Source organism: Canis lupus, chromosome 15, assembly GCF_048164855.1.
Source record: "Canis lupus baileyi chromosome 15, mCanLup2.hap1, whole genome shotgun sequence".
NCBI lineage: Eukaryota > Metazoa > Chordata > Mammalia > Carnivora > Canidae > Canis > Canis lupus.
Window position 1 is genome coordinate 60508401 of NC_132852.1, and position 18137 is coordinate 60526537.

Consider the following 18137-nt stretch of genomic DNA (forward strand, 5'->3'; position numbering starts at 1 on the left):
TTTTTAAATACTTCATGCACAGGTTTTTAGCAGAGAGTCATGTTTTAGTTCTATGACTGCTTATTTCTTTCTTTAGCGTTGCCTTTGTAATGAATCAGCACTTACACCTGTACTAGGCAATCATGCAGTTGGCACCCCAAAAGAAAGGTAATTTTCGCTCATTTTTTAAATAGCTTTTTTTTTTGAATTTTATTTATTTATGATAGTCACAGAATTTTCGCTCATTTTAAAAATGTAACAAAAACAATTATATTTGCATTTTAGGCCTCGTTTAATGATGTGACATCTAGAATGTTTATCAAATCAGATCATCATGTTTTTTTATTTTATTCATTTATTCATGATAGACCCAGAGAGAGAGAGGCGGAGACCCAGGCAGAGGGAAAAGCACGCGGGACTCCATCCCGGGTCTCCAGGATCAGGCCCTGGGCTGCAGGTGGCGCTAAACCACTGAGCCCCCGGAGCTGCCCGGTTCATCATGTTTTGCGTTTGTGGTGCTCCGTCCTTGAATAGGACATTTCATACCACTCTGCCACAAACATTTAATGTCCTTTGAATTCTGAAAATTCTGATCTAAAAATATTTGCAACAATTTGAAGGACTTTGAATTTGTGAAATTGTGAAATAAAGTTGAAACAGTAGAAAAGTTTATTCGGAGGGGATTGACCTCTGCGCATGTGTTTGAGTTAAAATAATGATGAAAAAGTAAACTTCGTCTATTTCTTCCTGTATTCTTATTTTGAGTTTTTAAACAGTATTTTCAGATTCTCAGTGTAGAATTAAACATTGCTGACACTAAAAAAGAAATACATCTTGTGTCTTCCCCCAAATAATACTATGGTTGCCGTGTCATGAGAAATAACACCACAGTGATTATGTCCTCAACTGCCAGGCTTTTTTCTTTCCTCTCCTGCTACCGTATCATAAGCAGCTTCACCACATGGACTGAATTCCATTAGCTGAGCAGAGATAGAGCAGTGTCAGCTCTCAGGTGAGTATGGCTACTTCTAAACTTTTTGAATCTGCAAAATGTACAACCCAGAGCTAGTGAAAATCCCTCTCTCTTTCTTTCAAAGACAGAGGATATTTACCCCCGGATCCGCTGGGATGGCATCTGAAACTCTGTAGACACTCCTGGAAATTTAGGTTTTTAGTACTTTTTTAAGTTGTCAGTAATGATGCAGTTTGTTGTACAAGTCTGCAGCTTAGGACCTCCAAGGACCTCTTCCTTATTTACAAATGTTCCACTGCCTTTTTAAAAAATGTAAAATGCTCTTACCAATATTTTCTGTGTTTACAAGCAGTTTAGCTTGACTCTTCTATTGCAGGCCTAGTATTTTCTTTAGCACGTTAGTTTGGACGTGACTATTTGTCAAAGTACTGAGCGTAATGTATGCCTACTCCTTGTATTTTGATGTCTGGTACTTCTCTTTGCAGCATTATATTTAATTTGAGCCAAACTCTGTGTATTTAACATATCCTGAACGCATTATTCTTCAAATTCTACAAATTCTTCATCACTTAAATTCTAATTTGGAACTTGTCAAAGTTTTGTTTCATGAGTCTATAAGGAAGTGGAAGCAAAACATTTGTAATGCCGTGTTTTTGTTGCTTCCACATGCATGATCTCAGTAATCACTCTGAGTTGTTATTAGCAGCGCAGCATTATTCCAGGTTTTTAGATCAAAGGACTGAGATTGAGGAATGTGTAGTAACTTACTCAGTGTTGTTGTTTTTATTACTCAATATTAGAATTGTTACTTTTCTGACTCTAATCCCATTGTCCTTTCTTGTACTAATTATCTCCCCTTGAGAATCTTCACATATAGGTACTTCGTATATTTTGTTCCCCAAATAAATTTTGAATGAAAACAGATCAGATGATTACTGAAAAGAAAATCCTTCCCCTCCTGTGTAACTAGTATATGTTTTGAACTCAAATGTATCATTTTGCTTTTTATTTAGGAATTTAAAAACGTTAAATAAGTTTTCACATCATTTCGTACAATGAAAAATTCATTACCTGATACATATTTTTATCCTCCAAGGACTTAAATACAGTAGACACCTCTTGTGTATTATGACAGGAGGGGGAAGAGCCCACATGTACTGTTTGGTTCCCATGACCTTTTCCGTATCCTCCAGGGACACTTGCTGGTGTCCGCTCATTTCCTCCCTTGACACGTAGAGGGAGGCCACACTGAGGCAAGAGAAACATGGCATGTCTTTCTACCCTTTGAGAGGTGCTAAGCCTTTTCCCTGGCATTAATCCGGTTTTGCTTCTAAATCAAGAAAGGAACCTCAAGAGGGAAAATACACCGTCTTCTGGGTCCTGACCCCCATGTAGTCCAGGCTGTTGAGTTCCTCTCAACTGAGCATCTTCCATTGAATTGTTATTCCAAAGACCTCTGTGTTTCAGAAGCCTTCTGGTTTAGGACACCTGTTTCTGGGGTGCTCCCTCTCTCTGCACAAAAATACCAAGTCAGAAGGCCCGGAGCCCCACAGCAGTGTCCTCTCCCAGTAGACCTGCTTAGCTGGGGAGAGTCACAGTCAAGTAGCAAAGCCAGTGCCAAAGAGCTCCCATTCCACCCTCCTTCCTACCTTGGAGAGGGAATTGAGGCCTTTTCATGGTTTCTGGAAACAAAAGAACTCTTTATCAGCAGGTTGAACCTTCCCTTTGGGCACAACTGTTCTTTAAGTTAAGGTAAACATTGTTTTTGTTTGTTTGTTTGTTTGTTTTGTTTTTACCTATTTAAAACATGAATGCCTTGGCTCTGATTTTGTCAGCTTGCTGTATTTTAATTTCTCCAGGACAAAATAATCGGCTTACTTTTTTAGGTTTTCAATTTGATTCTCCCCCTTATGCATTGCATATTATAGCAAATAGTAATAGAACTTCGCCAAATAGGCTGTGACAATTAAATTTTTTTCTTGGAGTTCAATTTGCCAACATATAGCATAACACCCAGTGCTCATCCCACCAAGTGCCCCCCTCAGTGCCCGTCACCCAGTCACCCCAACCCCCCACCCACCTCCCCTTCCACTACCCCTTGTTCATTTCCCAGACTTAGGTGTCTCTCATGTTTTGTGACAATTAAATTAATAATTCATTTTGGTTGCAAGTGTTTAGGCCTTGTGCTTTGACTGATATATGCAAAAATGATAATTTATTACAAATAAATTCATATACTTGCACTATAGTTTGATGAACCGGTAAATTTTGTCTGCATGACTGTCATTAAGCACAAAGTCAGATCATTTCAAATGTATATGTTTGACTTCAAGAATACCTGAAATGACGGCTCGCGGAAGAACATGTTTTTGGGTTTTTTTTGTCCCTAAATTTGTATGAACTTACTTAAAAGGTACTAAGAACACTCCTGTATTTCTGAAGTCTTGTACACTTAAATATAAAGAACTAAACATAACACATTCAATTCACATTCCAAAATAATAGACTCCGATTAATTTGCAAGTTCATTCTAAAGTCTTTCTTATTTTCAAGGAGTAATTCTGTTTGTAATATAGTAAGCCAAAGTACCTTCATGACTGAGTTTGCTCATAGGAATCGAGAAAATGAGCCTCTGCACAATGACCACCGCTGAAACAGCCCTGCTAAGTTTTTCTCGCGTGGGAGTCAGGTGCATATTCTCATAGAAGGAGATGGCATTCCTAGTTCCCTGTGTGGAGGTCAGCTGGGCTCTGAGTGACTGTAAATAGCAGGAGGGGAAAAGGCTCACTGGGAATCCGAGTTTGTGGTGTCCAGGGGCCAGCAAAGTTCTCTGCCCTGACAGCGTCTCAGGGGGGCTTTTATGCCCCAACCCCTTTTTCCACTAGAAGATTTTAAATTGGATCCACGTGTCAGAGCGTCTAAGACCTAAATAATTTCATAACATGGGAAATGTACCTGTTTCTTTCAAGTTGTTAATTAATGAATACCTCGATAAAAACCTTAGTATTTCCTTAGTGAAGCAATTTGGGAGGCATCGAGTCAGGTTGTAAAACTCAGAGAGTGTGTGGTGGTTGACAAAGGGAGTCTTTAGGCCCCAGGGCGAGCCCAGGATTGGTCAGGGCTTTTGTTCAGGTGAATGGGTTTTCCCTAGGCCTGTTTCAGATCCCCGAGCTCTTTTCGTGGATGCTGGCTCTATCTCCTTTTTACCGGACACTTGGGATTTGTGATTCATCATCTTCCTTGTCATAGTATCTTTGATCTTATTGATAAGTAAAATCTTGCCCCCCCCCCCATTTTTGTCCATACCAGGTATTACCTAGACCCCTGTGCAATAGAAGTACTGGCAGCTCTGCTACTTGGTTCTGGTTTACTGTAAACCGTTCGGCCCAGACGACAAGACGTGATACCCTATAAGGTTTCGGGGTCTTGCTTGTCTCCTTTCCTTTTTCTCCTTTTTCAGAAATGCTTGTATTGCAATGTTAAAATTTTATGAAAGCATCATTGTTCCTTGCTTTTTGGTTTAGATGGAAACATAACTCTTTCTGAAAACATGAAAGTATCCCAAACCTAAACATTCCCAGAGAAAAAGCATACCAATGTGCACATGCAGTTGTCTTTGCAACTTTGCTAACAGTAATTTGGGTTGATTAGAAACTTCACTGACTGTCGGGGATTTTCCCCAAATTTACGGATGCAATGAAACGCCGGGACGCCTGCACCCCGATGTTTCTAGCAACAATGTCCACAATAGCCAAACTGTGGAAGGAGCCTCGGTGTCCATCGAAAGATGAATGGATAAAGAAGATGTGGTCTATGTATACAATGGGATATTCCTCAGCCATTAGAAACGACAAATACCCACCATCTGCTTTGACGTGGATGGAACTGGAGGGTCTTATGCTGAGTGAAGTTAGTCAATCGGAGAAGGACAAACATTATATGGTCTCATCATTTCAGGGAATATAAATAATAGTGAAAGGGAATAGAGGGGAAGGGAGAAGAAATGTGTGGGAAATATCAGAAAGGGGGACAGAACATAAAGACTCCTAGCTCTGGGAAACGAACTAGGGGTGGTAGAAGGGGAGGAGGGCGGGGGGGGGGGTGACTGGGTGACGGGCACTGAGGGGGGCACTTGACGGGATGAGCACTGGGTGTTATTCTGTATGTTGGCAAATTGAACACCAATAAAAAATAAATTTATCATTAAAAAATAAATAAATAAAATGAAAAAATAAAACGAAAAAAAAAGATACTTCACTGACATTTATTTATTGAAATATTTTGTTACCAGAGAGAGAGAGAGAGTATACCAGGGAAGAGGGGCAGAGGGAGAGGGAGAGGGAGAAGCAAGCTCCCCGCTGAGCAGGGAGCTCAAAGTGGGGCTGGATCCCAGGACCCTGGGATCATGACCTGAGCTGAAGGGAGACACTTCACTGACTGAGCCACCCAGGCACCCCCAAAACCTTAGGTTACCTTTAAATGAGAGGATAATACAGTTTATAAATATTCTGAATTACGTTTATCTAAAGAGATTCAAAATTTTCCTATCAGAAGAGTATGAGCTTAACTCCTGGAATTGTCACTTGATTGTCCGTTAGAAAGAACTGTGTTCCTTTGGCTAAGTTGTCATCATTACTTTCATTTTCTGTATTAAAAGATCATCATCAGGGTGTCTGGGGGGCTCACTGGATGAAGCCTCAGACTCTTGCTTTCTGCTCTTGATCTCAGGGTCTTGAGTTCAAGCCCCACATTGGGCTCCATGCTGGGTGCTGGACATGGAGTCTACTTATCTACAAAAAAGGTTCGTCATCTTCCTCAGTGTTTATTCCTTATGAATGTCTGTAGGGTAAATACCGTTTTCTGTTCTACCACTGAAATGGGTACCTTATTCTCATGGATGCATTCAGATATTTTCCTCTGTGTTGAGTGACCATCGTGTGATGTCTGTGGAGTGTTCTTGGTAAAACTTGGTCACTTTATGCCTGCTGACCTCAGGCTCCCTGTCACCATGACTCGCCCACTGCTTCTTGGTCTTCCCCTCTCATTTCTTCTCTTACCCCAATGGTTAGCAGTATTTTTTCCCTTTCTATCTTTTTTTTAAATGATGGCCCATTTGAAGAAACATGTTTATAGGCTCTTTTCTGTTGCAAAATATATATATATATATATATATTTATACCAGAAATAACTCTTGAGCCAAAATGGAGGAAAACATATCTTCTTTACACCTCGGCTTGCTTATGTTAAGGAGTGAGAGGTTGTCCGATGTTATTGCCTCAGTGTTGCCTGAGCTCAGGACTCTGTCTCTTCTGTCTTTTCCCATTTCTCCATCTGCAGACAGTATCCAGGGTAGAATAGAATTAATATCTTGTGATCATTTGCCACGGTTTAATTGTGAACAAGTAGGATCGAACAGACATATAGCCCTGCTTAGTGATCACTTCTCTGTGGAAAGATAGAAGTCACATCAATTCATCTAAAACCAAGGTTATTTATGATTTCTAGAAAATTTCCCTTTATATGTTACTGATTTAAACTCACAACTTATTCAGGTGCCTACAGAGATAAGCATATATCTTCCACGAAAGCTATCTTGTCAGTGTCTAGGAAATCTTTCTCAATTAAGTGGGTAATTTCAATGTTCTTTGGTTGCTTCCTGACCAGTGTTTTCTTACTGAAATGGGTGTTTTCTAACTGCGACTTGATGAATGTTCCTGGTGGAAGTGAACAGAGGTGTCAGTGGTCCAGAAGGTCAGGTTCTCGGATCCTCGTGTGTTGGCTGAAGTTTCCACCTTACTTTCTTGGCAAGGGATTTGGACCTCGTTAGAGTTCATTCTCGGGGCTCATCCGCAAGGGGATGGAAATCCCTCTCTCCGGCTCCCGCCTGCCTCTGGCTCCACAGCCTCCCTGGAGCAGTGGCGGCCCTGCTCCTCCTGCGGCCCAGTGCTCAGGAGCTGCAGGGCGGCTCCGGCCTCTGGGCCTCTGTGCAGCGGTTGCCCTGCCGGCCTGAGCGCACGTTCCTTGCCTTCCCTTCCTCGTGTGCTTCCACTCCCCCTTGCCTTAGCACCTCGCAGGAGAGCCCCTTGCCCTCTCTGCCTTGCTTTTGTTTTCTAAGGCGGAATGGACTTCCCAGTGTTTGTGGTAGTGACGTGCACTTAAGGATGTTCAAAGAAGTGACCTTATAAAATGCATATCTGTGTTATTAAGATAGTGCTCAGGTTGCCGCTCCGGCAAATAGGTCAGATCTTCCTGTGAGATCCAGGGGCCGGTTCTCCCTGGTCTTAATTCCAGGAAAGGCTGTGCTTTTCTGAAACAACTTGTCATTTTGGTCTTAAGTAGCAGCACATCTTCTATCTAAGTGAGTTTTCCTCTTTCTGTTTACTGCTGTGTGTTATTTTCTTTTTGAAAATAATCTTAATTTCCTTATGGTTATTTGTTAATTTTATCCATTCTAGAGAAAGCCTTTGTGCTTACCGAGTATGCTAGAACTGTCATCCAAATAGTGATATATCTTTCTAGACTGAAGAAATCTAGATGTATTATTGTGTTTCATATCTTTAATACTTGACTGGCTTTAAACAAAATAAATAGCTGTTCATGCATGACTGAGAGGGTTTTAGTTTTGTCACCCAGTGAAATAGGCTTGGGGATTAGGCATAGGTCATCATCAGTTTAAAGAGAGGAAAATACACTTGTTTTAATATCTGTGTGATCGAGATACCAAGCTACACTTTCCTCTCTAGCAGAGATGTGTCACACGAGGTTGTAGCTGTGTTCAGGTAGTCCGGTGGATGGATGCAAAATGGAGGGCAACGTTCCAGTCTGAAGCATTGTTATCTTTTCTCCTAATGAGCCTAAAATTCTAACAAACAATGCACTTTTGCGTTTTTTTGTATTGTTTTTTTTTTCAGCAGGTATATATATGCTTTCATTTTATTCATATGATAGTTTACCCAGTACAGCTCTAGGCTCCAACACCTTAAAAAATAACTCTCCTTTCCATACAAATATCACATCAAAATTCAGGTCCAGATTAATTTCACACACATTAACCTCCAACAGTTAAGCAACTATTTCCTCTGAGATACTTGCTACTCTCATTTCACAATGGATTTGGTTCATATAAATTGATGAAGACAACAGAAAAGAAAAGAAATGAAACGAAAAGTGTTTTCTGGACTTAGGTGATTTTGCTTTGCTTTTTAGTAAAACCTAAATGCATTTGTTAAGTTTGTGGTGTCTTGGGAAGACCAGAGACAATCCAGTTACACATTCTTTTTTTTTTTTTTTTTTGTATCACTTTTATTGTTTTCAGTTGTTTGATACTGTTTATTACATGGTTCAGATATTTGACTGCTCTGGTTGAAAATGCCTAAATCTTCTGAAGCTTTTTGAGGACATTAATTCTCTTCTTGCCTCTGCCTGTCTACCGCTGAGCCCAGCACAGTGTCTTCCATGGGGCACGGTTTCAGATATCCGATCGACTGATTTTTTTTTTTTTTTAATAAACTGACACCAAGAGGTTATAAGCTGTAACTTTATAATTTGTAGGACAAAAGCTCTGGACTTTGAAGGGAAGCCGTGATCACTGCTCGGTCCCTGCCCACCCCAAACTCTTTGTCCCCAGATGCAGCCACTCTGGACCCTTTGAGATGCTTGTCTGTTCTCCGCGTCCTTGTATCTGAAGAATGAGTATCTGCTGCAACTTCTTGGTTTCCAGGCTCGGGTGCTGTCCGCGTTCCTGCGTGGAAGGGACAGATTGGCGCCCCCTCGCATGCCTCCCCACACACAAACTCACGCCTCCTCCCACCCGCGGTGCAGACGCGGCTCTGCCGCAGAACCCGACCGATGGCCAGCGAGGGTGTTTCCTAACACGGAAGCACCAGGTGCAGCTCGGGAACCTGGGAGGCTCTCTTGCCATTTCCAGGCTCGCACAAGTTTTCATTTCTGCCGATTATGGTTCGTGAAGCAGGATGAGGCCTAATCAACGTGGTCCCCGCCTGACTCTGGCTTAACAGTCCGGGTGTCGGTGGCCAACAGACCCCTCGCGGTCTGGAAAGCCAGCCGTGTGAGTCAGGGAGAAACAGAACCAACTGGAGGTAAGTGTGTAAGTAGATCTACTTTAAGGAGTCGGCTCACACGATGGTGGAGGCTTGGTGACTCCAAAATCTGCCGGGGGGAGGCCGGCAGCTGGAGGCCCAGGAAGAGCAGACTTCTCCCTTGCTCGGGGGACTCAGCCTCTGCTCTAGGCAGGCCTTCACCCGATTGGACGGGGCCCACCCACATTATGGAGGGTGACTTGCTTTGCGCAAAATTGCCTGATTTAAAAGTTGATCTCATCCAAAGCCAGCCTCAGAGGAACAGCCAGAAAAGTGTTTGACCGGCTCTCTGAGACCACACTCCAGGCGACCTGACACATCAGATTAACCATCTCACCATCAGAAATTCATCCTCGAGTGGAAAAATCTCCTCTTAATACACTCACCACACAGCAGCTGTTGTGGCGAACACCGGTCTCGCAGGCATCTCTCCTGCTCGGCGGACAGACAAGCCCCTTTCAAGGTCTTGGGAAATTCTTCACCCCTCTCCTGTCTGCTCTCTGACTGGTGGAACTCCTGTCTTTTTCTTTCTTTCTTGGTTTGCTTCCTCAGTTTTGGTGCTTTGCTGAGACGTATTTTGAAAATATTGTCTTTCCATCTGTGGCTTGTCTTTTTATTCTTTATAAGAGCAGAACTTGTACATTTTCATGAAGATTAATTCATCATTTTTTGTGTTTATGGATCATACTTATGTTGTATCTGAGAAATCTTAGTCCAACATAAAATAAAAAGACATTTTCTTATATTTTCTTGTGGAAGTGTGATGTTTCAGGCTGTACATTTAGGACCGTGGTTAGCTTTATTTTTGTATATGATGCAATCTATCAATTTCTTTCTTCTTTCTTTCTTTCTTTCTTTCTTTCTTTCTTTCTTTCTTTCTTTCCTTCCTTTTCTTTCTTTTCTTTCTTCTTCTCGTTCCTTTTTTGGTATTTATCTATCTCTAGCTGTTTCAGCACAGATTTGCTGAAAGACTTTTCTTTCTCTGCTCCCTTTTATTTCTTTTTCTTGTCTTACTGAAGTGGCTGGAACCGCATATGAATGTCACACAGAACAGTGAAAACTGGAGGCCTTGTCCTGTCACTGATCTCAGAGGGAAAGTGTCTGCTGCTCTTCTGTCAATGTGATGTTAGCTATGGCGTTTTTGTACACGACTTTAATCAGTTTGAAAAAGTTCCCTTCTGTTTTTAATTTGCTGGGAATGGATGCTGCTTTTTCTGCATTGAGGTGACATGTGCATTTTCCTTTCTGCATATTAATATGGTGGATTATACTAGTTGATATTTTAATTTAATTTGATTATTTTAAAAAGATTTTATTCATTTATTCATGAAAGACACACATGGAGAGAGGCAGAGACAGAGGCAGAGCGAGAAGCAGGCTTCCTGCAGGGACCACGACGCAGGACTCGATCCTGGAACTCTGGGATCATGACCTGAGCTGAAGGCAGACGCTCAACTACTGAGCTGCCCAGGTGTCCCCAATAGTTTAATTTTAAACCAACCTTGCATTGAACCCCAGTTGGTTGTGATTTATCTTTTTAAATATTGTTAGCTTCAATTTATTAACATTATGTTGAAAATGTTTACACCCATGCTTGTGATAGATATTATATGTTATTTTATTTTATTTTGGAGGAATGTCTGTGTCTGGTTTTGGTAGCAGAGACTTCCAGCCACTTGTGGGCAGGCCCTCGTCCACTTCTCTGCCTTTGTCTAGAATTGGTTTGATTTCTGTTTCTTTTTTTTTCTTGATTTTATTTATTTATTTGAGTGAGTTGAGAGAGCAAGAGCGAGTAAGTGCATGCATGGGGGGAGGGGCAGGGGCAGAAGGAGAAGCGGACTCCCCGCTGAGCAGGGAGCCCAACATGAGGGTCCAATCCACGACCCTGAGATCATGACCTGAACTGATGGCAGTTGCATCACCGACTGAGGTACCCAGGTGCCCCATTTTATTTCTTAAATATTTGGTGGATTCCCCCAGTGGAGCTCCCTGGGCCTGGAATTTTATCTGTACCTTGGTTTTTACTACAAATTCAATTTTGTTAACAGACATAAGGCTGTTTGTCTTCTTTTCTTGAGTGAGCTTCGGTAGTTTGTCATCCAAGGACCTTGCCCACTTTGTCTTAGTTGTCAGAATTATTGGCATGCGTCTGTCCACAATAGTCCCTTAATATGCTCTTAATATCTATATCACCTGAAGGGCTGCCACTTCTCACTCCTGCTGTCCATGACTTTTTTGTTCTCTTGCTTTTCTTGGTCAATCTAGCCAAAGACTTATTCATTACATCAGTTTTCTGAAGGAACCAGCTTTCTGTTTCATTGATTTTTGCTGTTGTTTTGCTTTTTTTTTTTTCATGGATTTCCATTCTCATCTGTATGATTTTTTTTTTCCTTCTCGTACTATGTTGATTTTTATTAGCTTTTTTTCCCCCAGTTTCCTAAGATGGAACTTGGAATTGTTGGTTTTAAACAAACTTTTCTAGGTAGGTGCTAAGTGGTATGTGTTTCCCTCCAGACGCTGCTCCAGCAGCAGCCTGCACGTGTTGATACAGTGCATTTCATTGTCACTCAGCTCAAAACCCTTTCTAATTTCTTCTTAAAGTTTCTTCTTTGTTCAATGTCTTATTTGGAAACATTTTATTTAGTTACTAAACATTCAAAGATTTTCTAGACATGTTTCTAGTATTGATTCACAACCTAGTTTCATTTTGTGATGGGAGAACATATCTTTATGACTGAAATCCTTCACGATTTGTTAAGATTTGTTTCATAGCCCAGACTATGGATTATCTTGACAAATATTCCATTTGTACTTGGAAAAAATGTATGTTCTGCTGCTGCCAAGTATCATGTTCTTCTGGAATGTCCCTCACGTCAGGTCCTCGGTGTTGTAACTGATGGGCTGTCTACATCCGCCATCCATTTACTGAGAGGGATATTGAAATCCGTGACTCTGTTTCTACCTCCTTGTCTTTATCATGTTTGCTTCATGTATCCTGAAGCTCTGTTAGGTACATAAGCACTTAGGACTTTTGTCATGTCCTCTTGATGATCGGACATCTATTTCTTCACGACAGTTCTGTTTCTCCCCTGTAACAGTCTGGGTCTGAAATCAACCTTGTCAGACATTAACATGCGACTACTTGCTTTTGATTAGTATGGAATATCTTTTTGCATCCTTTACATTTAACTTATTTGTCTTTGCATTTAAAGTCACTTTCTCGGGGCGCCTGGGTGGCTCAGTGGGATGGGTGTCTGCCTTTGGCTTGGGTCATGGTCTTGGAGTCCTGGGATGGAGTCCCGAGTCAGGCTCCCTGCTCAGCTTCTCCTTCTCCCTCCACTGCTCTCCCTGCTTGTTCTCTCTCTATCTCTCTCTCAAATAAATAAATAAAACCTTAAAAGAAATAAAGTCATTTTTCTGGTGGGTATTATGTGCTTCGGCTGTGGTTTTTCATTGGATTTGACAATCTCTAACTTTTAAGTGGGTTTTGGACCATTTACACTGAGTGTGATTATGGACATGGTTGAGTCTAATTCTATCCACTTGCTACTTGTTTTCTACTGTCCCGTTTGTTCTCTTTTTCTTGTTTCTCTACTTTCTCTTGGATTCATTGACTATTTCTTTTTTATAATTCCATATCATTTATGTTGCTACATTATTGGCTATTTTTTTGATGTGATACTTTAGTGGTTTATTTAGTTTTTTAGAGTTTATGATATACATCTTTAATTGATCTGCCTTTGAGCAAGATCGTGCCCCTTCCCATATAGTAAATGCAACTTACAATATGCTCCTACTTCTTCCTTTCTGTTCTTTGTGCTATTATTGTAACGTATTTTACTTTTACATATGTTATACATTCCACAATATAGTTCTGTCATTATTGCTCTAAACATTCAGCTATGTTTTATAAAGGTTAATTCATTTTTAAGTCTTCATAATTTCCCATCTAGTTATCATTTCTGATGCTCTGCATTCCTTTACGTTGGTCCAGATTTCCATCTGGTGTAATTTTTCTTCTGTTTGCTGGAAGTAAGTTCTTCTGGCTATAGTATGGATGGAAAATATTTTATTTTACTTTCATTTTTTGAAAGATATTCTTTTTGGGTAAAGAATTCTAGGTTTACAGTTATTTTTATTCAAATGGTAAAGAAGTTTCTTCATTGTCTTCATTGAGAAGACTTCATGAGAAATTAGCACTCGCCCTTACCTTCATCCTTCTCTATGTAGTTGTTTTGTTTCTCTGCTGCTTTTAAGATTTTCTCTTTGTTCGTGGTTTTGGGCAAAATGGTACAACATGTAGTTTTTGTCATGATTCTCGTGATTGGGGTTCAATGAGCCTCTTTAATATAGGAGATTATACTTTTGTAATATAACTTTTAGGAAAGTGAGTCTGGATGGTTATGGGAGGACTGGGTTTGGGAAGGCTGCTCTGGATAGTCCTGGAGGAACTTTGAGGAGGTTGGCTCTGGGTGGCTGTCTCAGATGATGCCATGGCTGAGAGCAGGGAAGTCACAGGTGCTTTAGGGCAGCCTATCACTCTCAGTCTCTGTCTTGTCCAGATTCCCCTTCTTAGTGTGGGTTTCTCTAACTCCCCAGGCCTACATGGGACCCTCACATAGGTTTCCTTTGCACTGGGAAGTTGTCCCTCTAGTGTTTTCTATTGTTTAATTATGTTTAGTACTTCTCCAGTTTGGGTCTTTCTGTGGATCCTAAGGCTCCATGAGAGCCTCTGATATTCTGTGTGGCTCAAAGTCACTACTCAAGGATTGCTGAATTAGTGAGAGAAGGACCAGGTGAATGAGCTGTGTGCTGCTGTTCTTCAAGTCTTCAGTTTATCATTTCGTCCATAGCTTCAGGTCCTACTAACCCCAAGTCTCTGACCTTTTAGAAACTCTGTTCCAGGAGATTTTGAGGAAAGCGAGGTGCCAGACTTTCTGGGGAATGTGTCTGGCAGGAGGGACCTGGGGGTTGAGGTGTTCAATAGCTGTTCACACACCACTAGGGGTTTCATGATGTGCTGCCACCAGCTCCATACTCCTGGTGTCCCATCTACAAAGTGCTGCCTCTCTAACCACACGATGAAAACTGAGCATTTGGTTGTGGGAGTGTAGCAGGATTAGAACACTAATTATAGTGCTCTCTGGGGGAGCCTGGAGCACTGGAGTCATGGTTACGATTCTGGTCTATGTGGGATTTACTTGAGTTCTTTTTTTTTATTTTATTTCTACACTTGGTGTGACAATAGATTTACATAATGAATATGTGTCAAGGGTTTCAAGTCACAGCTTTTCTAGGCTTCCATCATTTCTTGAAAGAAGACAGATTTTTGATGTTTTTTGAATTTTGCAACAATGTGGGCTGGTCTACATGGACAATTGGTATGTTGTGAGGATTGAAGCTCATTCGCGTATCACGTATCACATCTGAAAGCCCTGAAACAACACCCGGGGCTGATGGTGTTGGAGTCCCTTAACGATCTGAATAGTCATGCTGTTCATTTGCTTAAAACTTGTCTTTGAGAGTCATTATAGCACAAAAGATGCAGAGGGAGAATGAGGGTGAAAGACGTGAGTTTGAACCAAAGATCTGCTACATAAAAATAATACAGTGAGGCCTCCAGCCCGGACATAGTAGAGTAGACCTGCCTCTCCATATTCCTCTTTGCCCTGGAAATAAAGCAAGAGGCAGCGAGAGGAAGGAGGAGGGTAGGCTACCGTGGGACCCGAGGGATGAACAGCAATCCGTGGTGGGGATCTTACACTCCCCGACCCAACAGAGGGAGGTGGTCCAGGCCCTGAGGCTGGCAACAGGAGACAAGGGAGTCTCCATCAAAGCAGTGGAAAGAAACATCCACGGGAGTGACTGACCAGGGACCCCATTCAGTGACGAGTGGCTGGTGGTGAGGTCGTCCCTTTCCTGCTAGATCCTAGACTCCTTCCCCACCCTAGACAACGACCAGCTGGCTGGCTCTGGTAGAAAGAGTCCTACCCCGGGTCACATGTTGTCATGGTGGGATTGAGGTTCCTTTCCTTGTCTCGGCGACACTGGGGAGTGGGTCTTGCTCTGTAGGCTGTGGTAAGCCTTAGGTAGCTACTGTAACCAGGACAGTGTGGCATCGGGGGATGATAGACACAGACTGATGAACAAAACAGAGAATCTGGACATGGACCCACACAAAGGAGCCCAACCAACTTTCAACAAACGTGCAAGAGCACTTAAGTGGAGGAAGGCAGCTCTAACAACAAGTTGTGCTGCAGCCGTTGGACATCCACAGGCACACTCGGAAAACGAAACCTGACCTACACTTTACACCTTGAAATAACTCTAAGTAGGTCCTGCACTTAAGTGTAAAGTGTAAAACAACAACTTTTGGGAAAAAAGGGAAGCTCTTCAGGGTCTAGGGCCAGAGTCCTTATTCTTGACACCAAAAGCACGATCCATAAAAGGAAGATGGATAAATTGGACCTCAGCGGAATCAAAAACTCAAACTCGTGCTCTGTGCAGGACCACGTGACCAGGCTGAAAAGATTACAGGCTGGGAGAAAAAATTCGCAAACCATATGTTCCAAAGAGAACTAGTATCCAGAATAGATAAAACCTTACAAGTTAACAGTAACGAGCGATCCAATCACAAAATGGGCAGAGACGGCAGTCAGTCTCTTGACAAGGAGGTAGGGATGGCAGCGAAGCACAGGAGGAGATGCCCAGCAACACAGCCATCAGGGACGGGCTATGGAAACCACAGTGGGACCTCACTGCACACCTCTCAGAACGGTAACAAGTGACCTCTCTGTCAGTTGGACATGGGCCCCTGCACTCGCGGAGGGCGGCGAGATCCAAGACACAGGAGGCCACTCCTGCCTGGTGGGTGGCAGGTTGAATAAGCAAAGGAACGTACTTGCCAGGCTTGTCGTGGGTGGCTGTGTGACCAGTGCATCTCCGCCCCTGCCCACTGGAATCTTGCGAGTTAAGGAGTGAGCCTGACGAGTTCCATCACACGCGCCATCCAGGTGGCCCAGCTGCACGCGCCATCTGGCAGCTGCGCCCCGTGGGAGCAGCAGGCAGAGCTGCGACCCAAGGGCGGGAGGGGATGGGCAGCCCCTGCCAGCTGATGGCCTCATGGGTCCAGCAGCCATCACCCCTCTCTGAGCTCCTCCTGCAGCCACCAAACATCGGGGGGACCTGGATCTCTCCTCCACGGCTGGCCGTGGTTAGATGGCACAGGCTCTGGGAGACCAGTCTGCTGGCTTCTTCAAAATTAAACGTACAGGGAACCCTGGGTGGCTCCGCGGTTAAGCACCTGCCTGCAGCCCACGGCGTGACCCCGGGGTCCCGGGATCGAGTCCCGCATCGGGCTCCCTGCATGGAGCCTGCTTCTCCCTCTGCCTGGTTTCTGTCTCTCTCTGTCTCTCTCTCTGTCTCTCATGACTAAATAGAATCTTCTTTTTTTTTTTTAAACTAAATGTGCAGCTACAGTGTGACCTAGAAACTGCACCTCTGGGCATGCATCCCAGAGAAATGGAATTATTTTCCCTGGAAACCTGTCCATGAATAGTCAAAGCAGTTTTATCAGTAAGAGCCCCTGACCTGGGAGCAGCCCGGGTGCCCTGCAGTGGGCAGTGGTCCCGCGGGCTGGGCCCATCCCCCGGGAGCAGCTCTCAGCCCCTAAAGTGAACAAGTTTTTGCTACACACGACGTGGCGATGTCCCCGAGGCTCACGCTGTCGCCGGGTCACTGCGGGGTTCCATCTGCAGCACATTGGTGAAGTGACAAAAGCTTGGAAATGTGGAGCAGAATGTTGGTGCCCGCAGTGGGGGGCGAGGGGCCGGGAGGGGGCGGGACCTGCTGGGATGGATGGTCTGGTCCTGCCCGTGGGGGGCACCGCAGGAACCCACGGAATCGCACAGAACAGGATCGCCCAGAACTAACCCCCCACGCAGCAGAAGCAGCAAACCTGGGGCCCCTGGTGTCCAGGCCCTTCCTGGTGGCGGCTCGCGCGGGCTCCGGGCACCTGCCACCTGCCACCGGGTGGGGGCCTGGGCCCTGTGGGCTCCTGCAGCTGTGGCTGAAGCTCCAGATTCCCCCGCGACGACCTCGGCTGGGGAACAGGTGACCAGCCCCGCGGGGCTCCTCTCTTTCCGTGGAGAGTCTAGAGGAAGGTGAGCCTCCGGCTGGAGGGGGCGAGCTGGGGGCCGAGCCGCACTCCTCTGCACCCTACGTGCCCCTCTCACGCCATCCTGGCCACTCCTGGCTTCCCTCGTGACAGACACCGAGGCCTCGGTTTACCCAGCCTTCTGGGGTCGGGGTGAGGTGTCACGTGCGGTTCCCATGGGAGGTTAGCGGGGGACACAGGGGCTGCCCCAGGGAGCTCTCAGGTCAGCACGGAAATCGGTCCCGTTTCCCAGACGACGGGGCCCGCTTCTTCCCTGGAAGCTTCTGGGCACGCAGAGGCGGGGGGCGGGGGGGCGGTGGCGGGGGAGCAGAGGGGAGCCCGGGCCCCTGAGGCCTGCAAACAGCGGCCTGAGGCCAGAACGAGCGAGGAGGGGCCTGTGACCCTGACCCCACAGCCTCATCTGGGACCAGCGCAGAGCTCTGGGGCCTGGGGAACGCATCCAATGGTGGTCCTGGGACCCGGCACACTTCTGCTCACCGAGTGGAAAAGGTTCTGGGCCAATTCCAGCAGGTGTGTGTGTGTGTGTGCTGGGGGGCGTTGCCCTCCACCCAAGAACTTATCTTACCTGGCTTTGGTATTGGGTATTGGAGTAGTGCTAGGAAGTGTGTCTGCTTCCTTTTTGGGGGCTAAAGCTCTGGAAAATTCAACTTTCAAAATTTGTGAAATGCAGCTATTGCAGTTGGTGAAGGGGAATGTACGGCATGGAAATGCACATATGAGAAGACAAGGAGGATCTAAAGCTGGTCATCTGAACTTCTGCTGTGGGAAATGGAGTAAGATGAACAATTTAGGGCTCGTGCAAGCGGGACGGAGTACATCATAACAATTTGGCCAGAAGCCAACAACATTGAAAACAGGTACACAATAAATAAATAAAATCAACAAAATGAAAAAGTAGGTCCTTGGAAAA

At 44.2% G+C, this 18137-nt stretch overlaps 1 long non-coding RNA gene across 2 annotated transcripts in view; it reads left to right on the forward strand.

Moving 5' to 3' along the window:
- LOC140605334 (uncharacterized) overlaps window positions 1–18137 on the forward strand; it is a 28271-nt gene that overhangs the window by 298 nt on the left and 9836 nt on the right. Inside the window, exons 2-4 of one of the 2 annotated variants that reach the window (XR_012008044.1) lie at window positions 77–147; window positions 348–991; window positions 1077–3012. This is a non-coding gene — a long non-coding RNA (uncharacterized lncRNA). Of the gene's footprint in view, window positions 1–76; window positions 148–347; window positions 992–1076; window positions 3013–18137 lie in introns of those variants that run through there. The other variant, XR_012008043.1, reaches the window with a different exon arrangement.